The sequence below is a fragment of the Schistocerca nitens genome, chromosome 2, assembly GCF_023898315.1.
Source record: "Schistocerca nitens isolate TAMUIC-IGC-003100 chromosome 2, iqSchNite1.1, whole genome shotgun sequence".
NCBI classification, from domain to species: Eukaryota; Metazoa; Arthropoda; class Insecta; order Orthoptera; family Acrididae; genus Schistocerca; species Schistocerca nitens.
In genome coordinates this window covers 1,102,543,151-1,102,562,393 of record NC_064615.1, presented here as the reverse complement: position 1 = coordinate 1,102,562,393, position 19,243 = coordinate 1,102,543,151, and the positions used below count along the sequence as shown (strand labels likewise).

Below are 19,243 nucleotides of genomic sequence, written 5' to 3'. Positions count from 1 at the left end.
AAAATTGTCTTGGAGACCGCTATTTTTTAGTGATAATCATTTGAATGTGGTTTTAGCAGCATGTACAGAACTATAGGTGTTTCTTTTCGGCGTATCTCATATACAAAAGATCGCTGGCCATTGTTCAATCTCACAAATTGTTGATGTATTTTTTCATCTTCAGATTATTTAAAAACTAAATTCTGTATCTTTGTATTCAGCAGTTGGCAGTACAAGTGTGTAATCTTCCCTTTTGGTCGTGTGCCTGTTTGTGGCATGTTTTTGAATAAAGCATGTGTTGGTTGGTTGGTTGGTTGGTTGGTTGCGTGTTCCATTGATCAACCGCACGGTACAGTAGCCGTTATGATGTGGAACATGTCAAGTTTACCCCATTCTCTTAAATGGCACAAAATGCATATACTATATTTATAGATTTATTTATTCCTATTCAAGAATTCATTTATGGTATAGGAGGAGTTGTCAAAGAGATATGATTTCAATTTATTTCTGAAGCTATTACTGCTGTGTGTCAGACATTTTATTTCATGTGATAATTTGTCGAAAATTTTTATATAGCAGTATATTTTACTTTTACCCCTTTCTGTGCCAAAGATAGGTTGAGTAAAGGATAGTGTAAGTCTTTCTTTTTTCTGGTATTTTGAATGTCACTGTTGTTTTTAAACTGGTCCATGTTGCTGAGAGCAAATTTCATTAGTGAGTAAATGTACTGTGAGGCTGTTGTAAGAATTCCCAATCCTTTAAAAAGATGCCTACAAGATGTGCGACTATGAACCCCACACATTATTTGAACCACTTTCTTTTGAGCAGTGAATACTTTTTGTCCAAATGTTGAGTTACCCCAAAATATTATTCTGTATGACATCAGAGAGTGAAAGTATGCAAAGTATGTTAATTTACTAATTTCTATATCCTCAAAATTGGCAATTATTCTGATTGCAAAAGTTTTGAACCCAGCCACTTTAGAAGATCCAAAATATGAATTTTCCAATCAAGATTTTCATCTATATGTACACCCAAAAACGTAGTATGCCCTACCCTGTCTACTGACTTCTGTTGAAAGAACTGTACTTTTTGCAGCATAAAATTGAATGTGCTGTGTTTTTTCAAAGTTTAGAGCAAGCCCATTTGCAGAAAACCAATTAATGACTTTTCCAAAGACCTTATTTGTATCATTTTCAATTGGAGTTTCTTTTAGTGGATTAATAATGATGCTTGTATCATCAGCAAACAGTCAGTTCAGCTTCCTATTTCAGATAGGAAGGGAGTTCATTCACATATGTCAAGAACATAAGGGGACCCATGATTGAACCCTGTGGAACACCTAATGTAATTTCACCCCAATTGGATGAAGTGGAAAACTTATTTAAATCACTTGACTCATATAAGGAAACTGTTCTGTAGGTATGACTTAGTGGTGGTTGTTGGGATGTTTAAGGGGGACTAAACAGCAGGTATGACTTAAACCACTCATATGCTATTCCATTTATACCATAGAATTGTAATTTCTGTAACATAATGTCAGGGTTCATACAATTGAGTGCCTTGGCCAAGTCTCAGAAAATTCCTGTTGGTGACATTTTACTATTTAAAGACTCTATTATGTGGACAGTGAAATTGTATATTGCTGTCTCAGTGGAACAACATTTTTGAATCCGAACTGTGGTTTACTAAGTATCCCATTACTGTTGAGATGGCTAACCAGTCTTGGGTACATTACTTTCTCAAAGATTTTTGAAAATGCTGTAAGCAAGGATACTGGCCGATAATTATTGACATCTGTGGTGTCCCCCTTTTTGTAGAGGTCTGACAATGGCATATTTTAACCTGTCTGGGAAAATACCTTGAGTTAGTGATGCATTACATATGTGACTCAGATCATCAGTGTTGCTCAAGTGTGTAAATGTTCGTATTTTGGAACAATAAATCTCAGCAGGTTATGGGTCCAGGTGCGTTTTAAAAGTACATGTGCTTAAGAATGAAGACATAACTCTGTGCCACAGGTTTTTGTTTTATTTGTGAGGTTATTGATTCCATGCAACCAGTGATGGATTCCACAAGAATTATCAACATTGGACTTCTGGAAGGATAAACAAACTGGTGTACTTGGAAATACAAAATAAGTATTTGTCTATGAGGCAACTGATGATGTGGAAGGTAGGTTAGTGAAACCTAACATAATTACTGAAAGTGCACCTGCTGTACAAAGAGTGATATACAAGAGTGCAGTAGAAACCTTCAATAAAGCAGACAGCAATATCTTGCTCCTTTTAACCTCAGATGTGTCGGAAGAAACTTCGCAGAAAATAATGCATTTGCATATAGCTTATGAAGGATGGTCAGAACTGCACAAAATATTTGAAGATATTTCTGAAGACAAAGTTTACAACCTTTGTTTGCAGTTCTTTAGTTACAAAAAGGCTCCTGAAGATAATATTGCAACACGTGAACTGAAAAACTTGTGGAGTGAATTGAAATAGGAAATGGCTAAGAATTCAGTAATTAATCCAGAAATGCCCAATTTGTTTTTGATTTGCAAAATATTAAGTACTTTACCAGATGACTATTCTTCATTCGGATCTAGTTGGATGCTAATGTTGAGAGATAACAGAACAACTGACTATCTTAAAATCAATTGTGTGCCTACGAGAAAGCATTGAGTACAAAGGAGAATGATTTTAGTAAACAAGAAGCTCTCACTACAGATTCATCAAGGCTTTGTCTCAGCAAATAAATCAAAAGGAGAAAAATAAGATAAAGAAATTAATATGTAACTACTGTAAGAAACCCAACTACACAGTTAGTGTGCAGAAAATGGGCAGCTGATAGCAAACCTCCAGAACCATATAACACTGATAGAAATATGATATATTTTGCTGTTACATCCTCTATGATGAACTCTGAATGCAGAAATGATGACTGGTACATTGACAACAGTGCAAAAAGTCACATTAAATATGATAAAAGTTTTTTCAAGACTTTTGAGACATTTTCAACAAAACACTCTGTAACTACAGCTAATGTTGACACAATTGAAGCAGGTACAATCTTACTAGCAAAGACAATCTTTTGCAGCTTTATCATGAAAGATTTCGACACCAAAATAGGTGCCATGTGAAGACTTAGCACTGAGCTAAATATCAATCTGTAAGTGGACAGTGAAGTATGTGAAGGCTGTATTTACGGCAAGGCTCATCGTTTACCATTTGGCTCCAGTAAAAGGACTTTGGAACTGGGTGAGCTTATTCACACAGACCTGTGTTGTCCATTTCCAAATTCAGTGATGGGCTATCAGTATTTGGCACTTTTTTAAAGATGATTATGCAAAGTTTAGGACAGTATATAAACTTCCAGATCCATAGTGTATGCACATGGAAATATTCCACAAAAGCTCTGCTTGAACTGAACAGGGCCTTCCAATATTCCAGGAACATCTCCATGTGAACTGTGGTATAGCAAAAAGCCAAGACTGAAACATTTGCGGGTGATAAGCTACACCTGCTATGCTCATATTCCAAAACATCAGAGAAGGAAGACGGCTCGAAAAGCAGTGAAAGGAATTCTTATTGGAAATGATGACTGTGAAGGTTACAGAATTTATTGTGAAGAGGAGTGAAAACTCGTTAGATCGCAAGATGTAATCTTTGAACAGAGGCCACTGAAATCTGAGAAACTTTTAACTTCTCCAGAGACTATTTTTAATCATCAGGATCCAACACTCAGACTGATGACAAGCCCATTATCAATAGTGACAGTGACGAGGATGACAGATCAGTGAATATAGATGAGGGCCTTCAGGAGGAAGATTGAGAAGAAATAAGTGAAGAAGACTTACCTCATCTGCATGATTGAGCAACTCAGAGCTCCACAAAAGTTTAGTGATTATGTGATGCATCTCTGAACATTGTTCCAAGAATCAGAGACATACAATGAAGACATGAAGTCTGTTCAGGATTATTTCAGGAAGGAAGCCATGAATTGTGAAACAAAAGCTCTTCAGGAAAATAAAATGTGGTACCTTGTTGAACTCCTACCAGAGGGCCATTCCCAACAGACAGGTGTACAAAGTGAAAACAAATCTGATAGATCAATCAATAAATTCAAGGCAAGATTAGTGATCAAGGGTTACTCACAGCAGAAAGTAGTTGACTATGGCCAAACCTTTATTGCTGTAGCTATAACCTCTATCATTCGAGCACTACTCAGTGTTGTGGCAAGCGAGAGCATGAAACTTGCTTGAAGGAAAGTCTGTACGGACTGAAGCAGGCTCCTCATCGCTGGAATGGAAAGTTCAGTAATCATCTCACTAATGTTGGTTTCCAGAGGAGCGAAGCTGATCCTTGTCTTTTTATGAGACAGAAAAGCTCTTAGAAAATATTCTGTGTGCTTTATGTTGATGATGGTTTGATTGCAGCTCACGGCAAACAGGAACTTCAAGAATTTATCAGTGATTTGAGAGAAGACTTCAAAATTACTTCATCACATACATCATTTTTCTTAAGTCTGGAAACTGATCAGCAAGAAGATGGATCTGTTCATGTAAGTCAGTCTCATTATGCAGAGGAGATATTAGAGCACTTTTCTTTAATCACTGAAAGAGAAAAATTTACCCAAATGCAACAGAACTTGCAAAACTGGTTCAAAACTTTGAAATCAAGCCAGCCATATTGTGTCCATCTGACAAACCAGAAGGAGACTCTGTAGCTGAGATGATGGATATGGAAGTCAGCCTGAGATAACCAAATGACCACTCATCTAAACAAAAGACTTCCATGGATCAAAGTGGAAAAAAAAACACCACTAAACGTTCTCATACATCAGTGAAACATGAACAGGTCACTGCTGGAGGAAATGAACAAATGTGTTTTGAAGGCTCTGACATCCCTCTGACAATGAGATTCATGCTCCTGAGAAAGGATGTTATTAGTGGGGAAAGATCCAAAGATGGCTATCCTTGATATGATTCATAGAACTTTTCTTCGTCTCCTTCTCCTGCCCCCCCCCCCCTCTCTCTCACTCTCTCTCTCTCTCTCTCTCTCTCTCTCTCTCTCTCTCTCTCTGTGTCTCTGTCTCTGTCACCAACTACAAGTATTCACTGTCATCATGTATTTGTCAAGAAAAGTTACTGTTTGTTCCCTTTGCCTGCTGCCGCCACACAATCTCCCAATAAAAAGGCTTTTTCTGAACGTGTAACAAAGCACCTTTACCCATTTCCCTTATATGGGCACTGTAATGCATGTAACATGCTATGTAGGGGACCTCATACAAGGTGGAATCAAAAATTTTCAGGACTGGTGCTGCCATCTGGAAAGTAGGAGTAGCAGATCTTTGCACTGCTAGGTCAACTGGACATTCCATCTGAAAGCTGTGTGTTCATTCTCCAAGATGTTTAATGATGGTAGTTTAGCAATTGCGTAATACAGCAATATCAGGTACTTCCACCCATAAATGCCCAGTAAGCTACATTTGTTTACGTTGAGGGTCAGCTACCAGTCATTGAACTGAGCATTGAGTCTCTGCATAACTTATTACAATTCACTACAGTTTTTTTAGCATTATTGATAAACAACACTATCATCTGCGAACAGCCATATGGAGCTTGCGATGTTATCCACTAGGTGGTTTATGAATATTGTAAACAGTAATTTCCCTGTAACTCTCTCTCAGCGGGGCCCCAAAGCCATTTTTACATGTTAATTTTCCTCTCTGTTAAGAAAGACATGTGTTCTATTTGCAAGGAATTATTCAGTTTCTAAGCTGGTGTGATATCTACATATTTATAGGGGGGTTAAGGGGGTTGTTTGTGTTGTTGCCCCAGATGATAATTAGACAAAATATTTGTCAAGATTTGTAAGCGGTATGTCCTTGAGGTATGGCAATATGCGAACATGTGAAGTAAGTCCAAACAGTTTTATTAAGAAAGGCTGATTATAAAACATGCATGCTATGCAGACCCATTGTCACTGTGTCTGACATCCTAATTAGGGTTGTATCGAAAGGCTCCATGGTGAGCTAAGAAAAAAGAAATATATGCGCCTGAGGCCACTCTAGTTAATACTGTGCGCTGTGGACAGCGGCCAGTGGCTTACTCCCTGCATTGCACTGCAGCTGGACACACGTGTACTGACCAAACAAATTGTCAGCATTCCAGACAGGTCAGCTGGCAATCATGTATTATGTACTGTACGGCTGTGTGCAACCCGTAGACCCTTACATCACTCTCCCCAGATAAAAAGAGCAACCATAGATGGCTCAAAACAACCTCCTGGGTGTTATAAATATATTTCGCCATTTGTGGCATCAGAAGACATTGCAATATGTATGTCATATGCAGACACAGTAATGTTTGGTACAGAGAAGTGTGCCTTCAGGATGACAATTTCATACATGACAAATGCTGTTGACAAAAGACAAATTAATAAAAGCAATAAAAACACAATACTGACAATCAAGTATGCATTAACATTACTGGATGTTTCAAAGGACTTAATTCTATTTGCTGCTTCAGTGAAGTTTAACTCATTATTGGAAGAAATTAAATTTTCATGTATATCCTTAGGAAATGCTTTCCATGTGTTAATATGTATGAATCATTGTAATAAACAGATAGCATTCTCATTAATGGCAAATGTCCAGTTGCAGGAAATGTAGTTGGCAATACACTAGGCATATCAAATAGTTCACATGATAAATCACAATGTGTGGCATTCAAGATTAATCCACTATTATTCAATTTTAGTCTAAAGGGTAGTTCAAGCGGTTCATAATTTTACATGTAAATGTGACATCAAGGGCAACGGCCTTGCCGCAGTGGCTACACCGGTTCCCGTGAGATCACCGAAGTTAAGCACTGTCGGGCGTGGCCGGCGCTTGGATGGGTCACCATCCTGCCGCCATGTGCTGTTGCCATTTTTCGGGGTGCACTCAGCCTCGTGATGCCAATTGAGGAGCTACTCGACCGATTAGTAGCGGCTTCGGTCAAAGAATACCGTCCTAACGGTCGGGAGTGCGGTGTGCTGACCACACGCCCCTCCTTATCCGCATCCTCCTCGGAAGATGACACGGCGGCCGGACGGTCCCGGAAGGGCCACTTGTGACCTAAAGACGGAGTCACAAGAAAGAAATGTGACATCAAGGGTGAAGTTAAATGAGAAAATTATACCTTCAGAACATCGTTTAAGAAATGGATGATAAAGATGTGTTAAAATTCTAGGGCAATCATCTCTTGGGGGATGATTCATAAACAATTCTTTCTCACAGCTGTACACTCTACTATCTAAGAATACTGCTGATTCAGAGCAACTTAACTTATGACTATGTTTACACATATGCAAATCATTTTCATTTAGGGACACAAAATATCTTCGATCTTTGCTGATCAGTACATAATCATTCAGTATGTACTTTACATGAATACTTGCCTGTCTCTATTTCACAGGGTAAGTACAAATTTTATACATTTCAAAATTATGCTTTGATCTAGTAATGGGTATAAAAACAATAACAGTTATTTCATCTTCAATCACTAAAGAGCGTGTGGTGGTTAACTTACAGTAATTGTATAAATTGTAAGAGTTAATGGGGTAAATCATAGTATAGATTGCATCTAGCTTTTGCTCAATTGATAGTAGGATCTGTAGAAATTGTTCTGGATGTACTAGTACACTGCTCAATCAATCATTTGAACTATTTTCTAAGGCTGTTCTTAAGTTCTTAAGGGCATCAATTCTAGCATTTGATAAACTATCAGTAATCCTTAACAAAAGAGTGTTTAAATCTAAGTGTGCAGTCACAGCATTTAATCCTTCGAATAGTTCTTGGATATTTGTGTTCGTTTCATTATGAACTACATGGAAATGTGAGATAAAGTGCTTTACAATCTGTTCAGTGAAAATTGTGTGGTTAGTAATGGTTCTTTGCATATTCTTTAATACTCTAATTTCATTAAAGAGGTTAGTTGGATCTTTACTTTCAAGAGCTAATATTTTGCCTTTAACTTCCAGTAGATCTCGACTAGTTAAAATACCAAATACAATGCGATGGGTACTCCCTCCAAACTCAAACCATGCACATTTACACCTAATTAAAGTTTTGTGTGGCAAAAGCTTTAAAAAACAGTAAATCTCTTGTTCACAATTAGCAAATGTAGAATCTACCTGCATTTTGGCTGTGATCCAGTTATTATACCAAGATGTACCCATTTCCAAAATTGTATCATTACCCTTAACAGAACAAATTAGATCAATCTGCTTCTTTACAGAATTGAACTGTTGCTGGATTTCACTCAGATTGTACTTGAGGACAAGTTTTGCATTACTTGTTGAAACTACCATGTCTGATCGTGGTTCAAACAAAACACCTGTACTCTGTTGTACTATTGCTACAGCATTAGTAGAATATGCTATCATAGCAAACATTAGAATAAAAATGAACATGGTTAATTAGTTCTAAATACTAGAATTAACAGTGAACATAAAATAAATGAGTTTCTTGTGGTAACTTGTGGAATGAAAGGTTTAGTTTTACTGTGCACTCATGCAATAGCTTCAATACTAAATTTTCACAACACATTCACATAAGCACATGGCTGAAATAAATACACGCATTGCACTCTCACACACTACACACATTTACGTAGATTGTAGGGGTGTCTGGAACAAGATTGCTCAGAATGTGGCCATGCCTCTGCCGATGCCGAGGCCATGCTAGTTAATACTGCACACTGTGGATGGCGACCAGTGGCTTACTACCTGTGTCGCACTGCGGCCAGACACACATGACACGTGTACTGACCAAGCAAATTGTCAGCATTCCAGACAGGTCGGCTGGCGAGTGCATGTTATGTACCATACGGCTGCGTGCAACCCGTAGACCCTTACATATGCTGTTTTTTTTTTTTTTCATTATACAAAATGTGGAACTTATATGTAGCCACTTCATTGAAACATTACAAAACTTTTGATGTTTTCATGAAAATTAGTTTTGGCGGCGTTATATTGGAACAAATAATCAAAAAACATCACTGCATACAATTGACGAAGTGGACATTGTTAGATACATAATAAAAACATACAGCGTTAAGCAATACATATGCTCAGACTTGGTTACCGACAACAGTTACCACTCAGTGGTCTCTTGTCACCTATCTATTCATAAAATCTAACAGTTAGCTATTTATAAAAAAATATTGTTGTTGAGATTCAATGCAATTGCTTTTGCTGTTTCTCCCCAATTTTCATTGTTTACTATATTATAGGACATTTATCTTGTTTATTCATGACAAGACAATATTAATATTACTAACTTTTAAACTGATCACATTACTTTTCATTTTCTCAAATATTATAAGTTATTTCATTAATATCAGGCTTTATCAGTTGCCCACTTCAATTATTTAACAGTGATTGGAATATGACATTCTGAAAAATATTAGAAAATGAAAAGGTAAAGCAAAGAGTAAGAGAGAAATTATGAATATGAGATATACTTACGTATTGAGTTGTACATTAGCTTTGTGTATCATGTTCTACAATGGTACCTTATGTTGGCAGTTACATAATAAAGTATTGAACACTTTTCAAAAATAAATGAACATGGTACTAATCTGGGTGCATTCCAGATTTTCTGGACAAAGAGAGGGAGTTGTGATTACAAGGTCATTGTTTGCCAAAATGTTGTTTCATGTGTTGGAGATTTTTGGCCTCCAGAAAGGATATAGTACATAAAAATAAAATGAGTTCCATAATCGTACAACATAATGACACCAATGATATAAGGCCACAGTTGCATGCGTCTCTTCAACAACCTGTCTCAAAAATGGAAATAACCTGTGCATTTTTCCAATCGTTTTGAATGCTTCATTCCTCCTGCAACCTATGACTCGTGGCGACAAGATGACAAGCCAGTTCCTCTGCATACTCTGTGTAGAATCATATAGGTATCCCATCAGGTCCAGACATCTTTCCTCTGTTGAGTAGTTTTAGTTTATTTTTCTATTCTGTGGTCATCTATCTCAATATCTGTTGTTACATTGTGTGTGTGATGATAGAAAGAAACAACCCTACCATGGTCTTCCTCAATGAAACAGTATGGAAAATGGATTTTTTTTTTAATTTCTACTTTCTTTCTCCCCTCATTTCGTTGCTAATGTGGTGATTGGCGGAGAAATGGTGTTGATGTCTTTTTCTTTTTTTCTCCCCTTTGTTCTGTTTTTGTTTGTCGGTAAGACTTTTACTTCACTTAAATTTATATGATGAAGATTCTTTGCTGTGGAACGACATTTTATCTCTAGATTTTTGCCATCCCTCACAATTTTGCTTTGGATATATCTGTATGAGACATATTATCCAACACTTTTCAATTTTAATCTATACCTGGACATGAAAGTTTGTATTTATTGCTGACAAGGGAACCTCCCCATCACACCCCTCTCAGATTTGTTGGCACAGTGGATAGGCCTTGAAAAACTGAACACAGATCAATCGAGAAAACAGGAAGAAGTTGTATGGAACTATGAAAAAATAAGCAAAATATACAAACTGAGTAGTACATGCCCAATATAGGCAACATCATGGATGACATAGCTCAGGAGCGCCGTGGTCCCGTGGTTAGCGTGAGCAGCTGCGAAATGTGAGGTCCTTGGTTCAAGTCTTCCCTCGAGTCAAAATTTAAATTTTTTATTTTCAGACAATTATTATCTGTCCGTCCGTCCGATGCGAGGAAACTGCGCGGTAGTGAATTGCAGTGTGTCAGGAAAAATGGAGAAAAGACTGGTGAAAGACTTTAATGAACGTGTGATTGCTCCTTACGTGGACAAAGGTTTTGCCTTACTCCTTGACAGCTATAAAGGACAGAAGGATCAGGCATTGTACAATTTTAGTGTGGGAGTAGACGTGATTGCCATTCCTCCAGGTTGTACACCTCTTGTGCAACCGTTAGATATGTTTGGTTTTCGGCAAGTGAAATACTTTGTGAAAAGATTCTATGATTTTGCGAAGCTGCACAGGTACACAGAGCAGTATTGTTTACGTGATCGTGTGTCAATTATCAAAATTTAGGCACTCACACATAATCAACTTCGCTCTCCTAAATTCCAGGACATGTTCAGATTTGCTTGGAAATATGCAGGATTTGACTGTCTCACACAGAAAAATTTGAAAACATTAAAAACATATGTTTTGACAGAGCACAGGGAAAACTGTGCGACTGTGAAACTGTTGCATTCATTTGTTGCAGTTTATGTGACAAACTCTTATGTTTTCATCACTTTCTTGGGAGTGATTATCACATCCACAAGAAAACCTAAATCGGGCAAGTTAGAAGAATCTTTTCACCCATTCGCCAAGTGCACAAGTTAGGTGTGTCGACAACATATTCCTGTCATGTGACGCACATGCCGTCACCAGTGTCATATAGAATATATCAGACGTGATTTTCTGTGGAGGAATCGGTTGACCTATGACCTTGCGATCAAATGTTTTCGGTCCCCATTGGAGAGGCACGTCCTTTCATCTACTAATCGCACAGTTTTGCGGTGCGGTCACAAAACACAGACACTAAACTTATTACAGTGAACAGAGACGTCAATGAACGAATGGACAGATCATAACTTTGCGCAAATAATGAAAAAATTTTCGGTCGAAGGATGACTTGAACCAAGGACCTCTCATTCCGCAGCTGCTCACGCTAACCACGGGACCACGGCGCTCCTGAGCTGTACAATCCATGATGTTGCCTATCTTACACATGCACTACTCAGTTTGTATATTTTGCTTATTTTTTTCACAGTTCCACACATCTTCTTCCTGTTTTCTCGATTGATCTGTGTTCAGTTTTTCAAGGCCTATCCACTGTGCCAACTTATAACTAAATCTGAGGGGGGTTGCGATGGGGAGGTTCCCTTGTGAGGTAAAATCTGTAATCTGTACTTGTGCTTACTAAGTAGAAATTCCTTCCAATCTTTCTTAAGATTCCTATTGACAGTTGACACCCTTAGTCAGTGAGGCAGGACAGGTATACACTCGCGCGCGCGCGCCCACACACACACACACACACACACACACACACACACACACACACACACACAAAACAAGCAGACATTTGTAAAGGCAAAGAGTTTGGGCCAAACTATTGTGATGATTACATATGCACATCTCCCAAGTTTTTCACCACTAATACTCCTCAGGTGGGGAGGGGGTTACAAAAGCAACCAGCCCCCATGTTTGACCTACATTTAACACTTACATTCAGCCACATTATTGGTCACTGTACTACCATCACTAGATATTATTGTATTATTTAAAGATTGTAACACACGTGCACCACTGGTGTTATATCTTTGTGATAAACATTCTGGTTGGAGTTAAAAAGTTCATCATGATTCACTTACGATTTCACCCAGCTTTCTGTGCTATTATTTTTTGCACATTAATGTAATGTATAAGTGAGACTAGTTTGGAGGTCATCCTGTATATGCTCTTGCATTTAACTGATACTATATCGTTTTCTTTCTTGACTCTGTTATGATGAATACTACATTCTTGACTAATGGAGCTGATATTCACCCCTCTCCGAACTCAGTACGTATTTTTTTTTTTATTGGGCCTACATAGAAGTTTCTTTATCCTAAACAATATTATATGTGTACACCACAAATACTCTATTTCTCTAGTAGTCAGTTCATGTGTGTAATAAACATATGAGTTTTGAAAGGGATCCTAAAATTCTCAAATTTATAGCAGAGATTGAGAATACATAACCAAGACTGCCACAGAATCTTCTGAGCCTCTGATTAATTCTGTGCTTCTGGGTGTTCTGCTGAGGTGTTGTTTCCATTTTATGCACAATATTTTTGACCACTAGTGCAGTGAGTTCTGCTGCTATGTGAACTCACTGTCTGGACCCCAGACTGACTGTGAGCCATTGTTAATCTTGCACCATTGAGTTTGATTCCCAATGCTCACTGGACTCATTTGTTTTCAGAATCTGCATTGGTAATCCGTGAAACACACATTCATTCAGCATTTCCCAGTTCAGATGGATGTGATGAATGACGAAATCTTAGTAAATTGATTGCCGGACCCCAACTTTTGTTCAAATTGAAACCTCCATCCATTTTATTAGGTTTTATGGCATCTTTAGTTCATTGTGTTCCTCAATTATGCTGTTCCAGAAACTTGGCATTTGCATAACTATACTGGTCTCTTTGTTTTTTATTTCATGATTATATTCAAGGTGGTGCTTGGCGATAGCTGATTTGCTTTGTTGTTTTAGTTGGTTGTGCCATGTACGTTCCTTGCATCTACTTTGACTGTTATAGCAGCCTGCCCCATGTAGGGCATGCCACATTCTGATGGAACACCCTGTTTTTGAAGACATAGATTGTCATTAACATTACAAAGAAGACTTTTCATAGTTGAACGAAGCAAAACACCCTGGATGCCTTGTGTCCAGAGGAATCTACCAATCTTTATGGATATCAGGCCAGAATGAGATAGAAAAACAATTCGTGGCTTCTCTTCCTGTGTCTCAGTGTCAACGTCTTGCTCAGGCATTCTTAATTTCACTAAAACACCCATTCAATTTGATGATCTGAGTAATCATTCCTTTGGAATAAGTTTCATAGGTATTGTAATCCTCCAGTGAGGCTCTCTGTGTTAAAACTGTTAGAGCACTGTGGACTAGACGTTTAGCACAATATTTGCTTGTAAAAGATGGTGATGGCTCAATGCATGCAGATAGAATGCCATTGTGGAAAGGTTTCGTATATAGACTGTGACCCAGACATCCGTCCATTCTTCTCTTAACTGTAACTGTGAGAAAGGTCCCTAGCCCTCTTTTTCCAGTTCTGTCATCCATTTGGTATTACAGTGGATAGGTGGAACACCAGTGGCACACGTGACTAAAACACCAAACAAATCAACTGCCATCAAGGACAACCGTGAATATAAACATGAAATGAAATAATCATGAGACAACTAACAGGATGCAAACATTAAGTTTCTGGGAAAGCACATTTAAGGAAAATATCGAAATAAATACAGCAGAAAACCTAATAAACAGGAACAGAGGTTTCAATTTAAACAAGGCTTGGGGTCCAGCAATCAATTTATTAAGATCTCACTGGCCATCACATCCCCAAGGGCTGGGAAACACTGTATATAGGTGTTGAGCAGTGAATGGAGTGAATTCCAAACGAATGAGTGTCCCAGGGAGATGAAAATGAAATGATGTTTAGTAGGTTTTGAATGTATTGGCAAGTACAGATTACAATTGGGTGCCCTCTGGAGTTTGAGAACAGACCACCAACCAGGTAGAAGGGGGATGGCAGGTGTTGGTCAGTTGTAGAGCAAAGACAGAGAACCATTAGGAGAGAGAGGAGAGGAAAAGAAGTCAAGGTTTGGTGGAAGGGGAGACCAGAGGGAGCACCTGTCTATTGACTGCTGCCCCAGCCGCATCTTGCAACTGGGACGTGACACTCTTCCCACACTCATTACTGGTCACTTAGACATGGTGCTGTGAAACTTTGTCAGCACTTTATCAGATAACTTTATGCTGAGGTGATGACTTTACCAAACACATGGCCACAAGAGTACATGAGTACAGAAGTAAAAGTTTTAAACAGAAGAAATTGAACTGACAGTAAAATAGTCCCACTACCCTCTAGGCTGGCAGCAGTCTGCGCATTCCTTCCTCCTTCCATGATATAGTTTGACATGGACTCCTTGGGAGCTGGCTGCAGTGTGGTGGCAGCACTTGCCACAGCAATTGAATAGTTACAGTGCACAGGAATTAGTCTATAACACTAATAAGAGTAATGTTGGTGTAGATCCCTGGGGAGGCATTACACAGTAACAGGATCTAAGATACTAATGGGAAAGTTTACAAAATTATCTGCTCGTGATTCTATAAACTTCATCCACATCTATACTCTAAACCACTGTGAAGTGCATGGCAAAGGATACGTCCCACTGTACCAGATATTAGGGTTTCTTCCCATTCCATTCACATATGGAGTGTGGGACAAATGATTATTTCAATGCCCCTATGTGTGCTGTAATGATCTAATCTTGTCCTCACAATACCTATGGGAGCAATATGTAGATGGTTGTTGTATCTTCCTAGAATCACCAATTAAAGCTGGTTCTTGAAACTTTGTAAGTAGGCTTTCTTGGGATAGCTAACATATATCTTCAAAGGTCTGTCAGTTCAATTTCTTCAGCACCTTTGTGTCACTCTCTCACAGGTCAATCAAATGTGTGACAATTCCTGCTGCCCTTTTCTTTATGTATGTTCAATATCTCCTGTTAGTCCTATTTGGCACGGGTCCCACACACTTAATCAATATTCTAGAATGGGTCACACAAGTGTTTTGTAACCATTCCCCAGTGTTCTACCAATAAACCAAAGTATACCACCTACTTTACCCATGACTGAGCCTGTGTGATCATTCCATTCCATTTCATATCCCTACAAAGTGTTACACCCAGGGATTTGTGAGTTGACTGATTCCAGCTGTCACTCGTTGATATTGTAGTCAAAGGGTATTACGTTTTTTCATTTTGTCATGTGCACAGATTTCTGTTTCTGAACATTTAAAGCAAGTTGTCAGTCTTTGCACCATTTTAAAATAGTATTAAGGTCTGATTGAAAATTGATGCAGCTTCTTTCAGACAGTGCTTAATTACACACTGTCCAATTACATTAATGTGACCATCTGTCAAAAGCCAGAATAGCCACCTTTTACAGTGCGAGATGTGCAGGAAGGGAGTCAATGAGATTCTGGAAGGTACTGACAGGAATGTTCAGACATGCCAACCCCAGTTCCATGGCCAGCTGTGCTAAGTTTCCCAGTTGAGGATCTGTGGTGCGAATGACCTGATCAAGGTGGATCCACAGTTTCTCAACTGGGTTTAGATCCATGTGGAGTTTGGGGGCCAGGGGAGTATATTAAACTCATCTTGGGACTCTTCAAACCATGCATGTACACTGTGAGCTGTGTGACATAATACACCATCCTGCTGGTAGATGCCATCATGTCGAGGAAAAACAAATGGCATTTAGGTGTGGACATGGTTCCCAGGAATAGGTGCATACTTGCTTCGATCCATTGTGCCTTCAAGAATGATGAGATCACCCAGGGAATGCCACATAAACGTTCCATTGACCATAATGCTCCCTCCTGGTTCCACAGTGTTTGCTTTCAGACGTTTCAGACTGTACTCAGTTATGGTCATCTGTCTGATGGAGTACAAAATGTGATTCATCTGAAAGCGCCACCTGTCACCATGCAGTGGAGACCAATTTGTATTATTGGTTTGCAAACTCAAGCCTTCATTGTCAATGAACAGCAATCAGCATGGGTGTATGTACCAGGTACCTGCTTTGGAGGCCTACATGCAGCAACATTCACCATTCATTTGGGTGGTCAATTGTTCAGCAGTTGCACATCTATTTGTCTGTACACATCTCCGCAGCCATTATTCACCACTGTCATCTACGGCCCATGATGATCCAACAAGTTGACTTGGCGCTGGTTTTGGATAGCATCATTTTGCCACACACAGTATACTTTAACCATAACGGCACCCAAATAGTTTAAAAACTTAGCTGTTTTGGAAATGCTTCCATCCTTGGCCTGAATGGTTATGCAATTTACATGATGATCCAACAAGTTGACTTGGCGCTGGTTTTGGATAGCATCATTTTGCCACACACAGTATACTTTAACCATAACGGCACCCAAATAATTTAAAAACTTAGCTGTTTTGGAAATGCTTCCATCCTTGGCCTGAATGGTTATGCAATTTTGGACGTCAGATAAATTGTTCCATTTCCACATTACAACAACAGCTGCAATCTTTTCCATGTTCTGTCGACACACTTTGTATACTGCTAGTTCTACCACCTCTCATTTGTGAGTATTATTGCACATTGATGTCAAACGTAGGTGGTGGTCACATTCATGTGACTGGCCCATATAGACAACTGAAAAAAAAAGGGGGGGGAGGGTTGCTATTAGTATTGTCTGCAAGGTCATTAATATACAACATGAACAGTATGGGTCCCAACACTCTTCTCACTCAGAGGCAAATGTTTTTCTGAAATTGAGAAGTGCTGCGTCTACCTGACTGACCTGTAAACAGCAGAAAATTTTATTTTGTTTTCTTTTTGTTTTAATCGGAAGATGCAAACCCCATGAGTAGATCACTGTTACATCCAACTAACTGAAGAATATTTAACTAGAATACTCAAAACACTGTGAGTTTCCATGTAGATGATCAAGTAATATTCAAATACCTCCCTCTCTCTCTCTCTCTCTCTGTCTCTCTCTCCCTCCCTCCCTCCCTCCCTCCCTCCCTCCCTCCCTCCCTCCCTTCCTCCTCTCCCTCTCTCCCCCCTCTTCCTCTCTCCCCCCTCTCCCTCTCTCCCCCCTCTCCCTCTCTCCTCACCCTTTCTCTTTAATGAATACATAAAAATGAGAGGTAAAAACATCCTTTAGCACTTTTAAAACTTTTTCAAAAGTTAATAACCTCCTTTGCTACATAATGCACAGCTAAATCCTATGATACTCTTGTATACATGCACACTTTGGGACTGAAGAACACAGTTTGACAGTTAAATTCACTTGAAAATGATCTTTATCTTTTGCTATCAATATTTTGTCCTTTCTCACAATCTACTATAGCTGTCATCATGTTGGGTAACTTACACCAATAAACTACTATTAATCTGTGTAATGCACTTCATGTGTATACAGCAATATTCTTCTAACCGTGTATAACTTTCTAACAGCTGTGAGAAAATTATATAAATACCTTGAAATCCTTATGTTTCAAGCAGCAACACTTAATATAAAAATTACAGTAACATAAAAATTGAAAGGAGTGCAAACAATGTGTCCCCATGCAGTAGTTAATGTTTCAGAAGGGAGTAAACATGCCAATTAATTTGCCATTTCCCATGACTATGAAGTCTTAACTAATTGGTTCATGAAATAAATGGATATAGACTGAAGCGATGAGTGAAAATTTGTACCAAGGCCAGGAATCGAACCCAGGTCTCCTGCGTACTAGACAGGTGCGTTAGCCACGAAGACACCTTGACACAGTGGTTCACGCAACTGCACAGATTACCCAATCATGGCTTCCTTCTCGATTCAAATTCTCACTGCTGTCCCAGTGTACTTTAGATTCCTCCTTACATATTAACAGAATTGCCAAGGTTCTCCATGTTCTGGAATAACACCTCAGCATCAGACGTAAGTGGGAGATCCAGCCTGACATCCAGGTACAGGTATCTACACAACGTTTAAGTACCTGTACCTGACTTTCAGGCTGGATCCCCCCATGTTCCCTTGTTCTGTTTGTAATGAACTACAACTAATAGTTGAGTGGCAAGTGAAGTGTGATACAGTGGTTGAACTGTGGTTTGTGTAGGTCTGTATATGCTGTGCTTGTTAGAAACCTATTTCATTTGCCAGACACAATTTAATGTTATCTATTAACTTACAACAATAATCATATATGTGAAGAAGATTCTGTCACCAGTCTTTCTTGTCATACACTGTCCAATAAAGGCAACTGCAACGATGTGTTAAGAGTTAATATTTGTACATTCAGCTGACAGTGTCCATAGATCTGTGGTTTAATGTGAAAAGGCTTTCTCACTGTGACGTGATGTGTTTTCATTAGGCTCTATTACAAATGTCATAAACTCTTACAATGTCCGATGGCAGGCAGCACATCTCAGGTAGTTGTTAAAGGAAAAGATGAGCTGGAAGAGAAAATATAGATAAAAAATTAAAATTTTCATAGGATAAATTTTTCAGCTTAAGGACAATATTGATCAAAATGATCCATGCACAAATGCAGATGCAGACATAAATCAGTGTAATCCTTCGGTAGATGAAGATGTTCTTCTAACGTCACAGGATGAAGTGGGCATAGTGTGCAAGCTATCTAATGAATGCAAAATTGTTCTGTTCCACCCTAGTAACTGCACATCTAACACTCAAATTAGAAGTTATGTAGTTGATTCGTATCCCACAAAATGGCCCAAAAAATGACAGTTTTGCTAGGACAACCACTGTCCTCTAGAACAAATAACTGAATTTGATACCTGTCCTAAAGATGAGTTTAATCGTTTATTTACTTCTAAAAATTACAATTTCAGTTTGGGTAATGGTGAAATTGTTCAGAGAAGATGGTTAGCTTATTCAAAAAGTGCAAATGTTGTTTTTTTTGTT

At 38.6% G+C, this 19,243-nt stretch overlaps 1 protein-coding gene and 1 long non-coding RNA gene across 9 annotated transcripts in view; one reads left to right on the top strand and one right to left on the bottom strand.

Annotated features, from left to right (window-relative positions):
• The window catches only part of LOC126237496 (zinc finger protein 235-like), a 200,645-nt gene that overhangs the window by 104,513 nt on the left and 76,889 nt on the right, over nucleotides 1-19,243 (top strand). The window lies entirely within an intron of this gene.
• LOC126237498 (uncharacterized) overlaps nucleotides 18,547-19,243 on the bottom strand; it is a 105,060-nt gene continuing 104,363 nt past the window's right edge. Inside the window, exon 4 of the long non-coding RNA XR_007545091.1 lies at nucleotides 18,547-18,771. This is a non-coding gene — a long non-coding RNA (uncharacterized LOC126237498). The remainder of the gene's footprint in view (nucleotides 18,772-19,243) is intronic.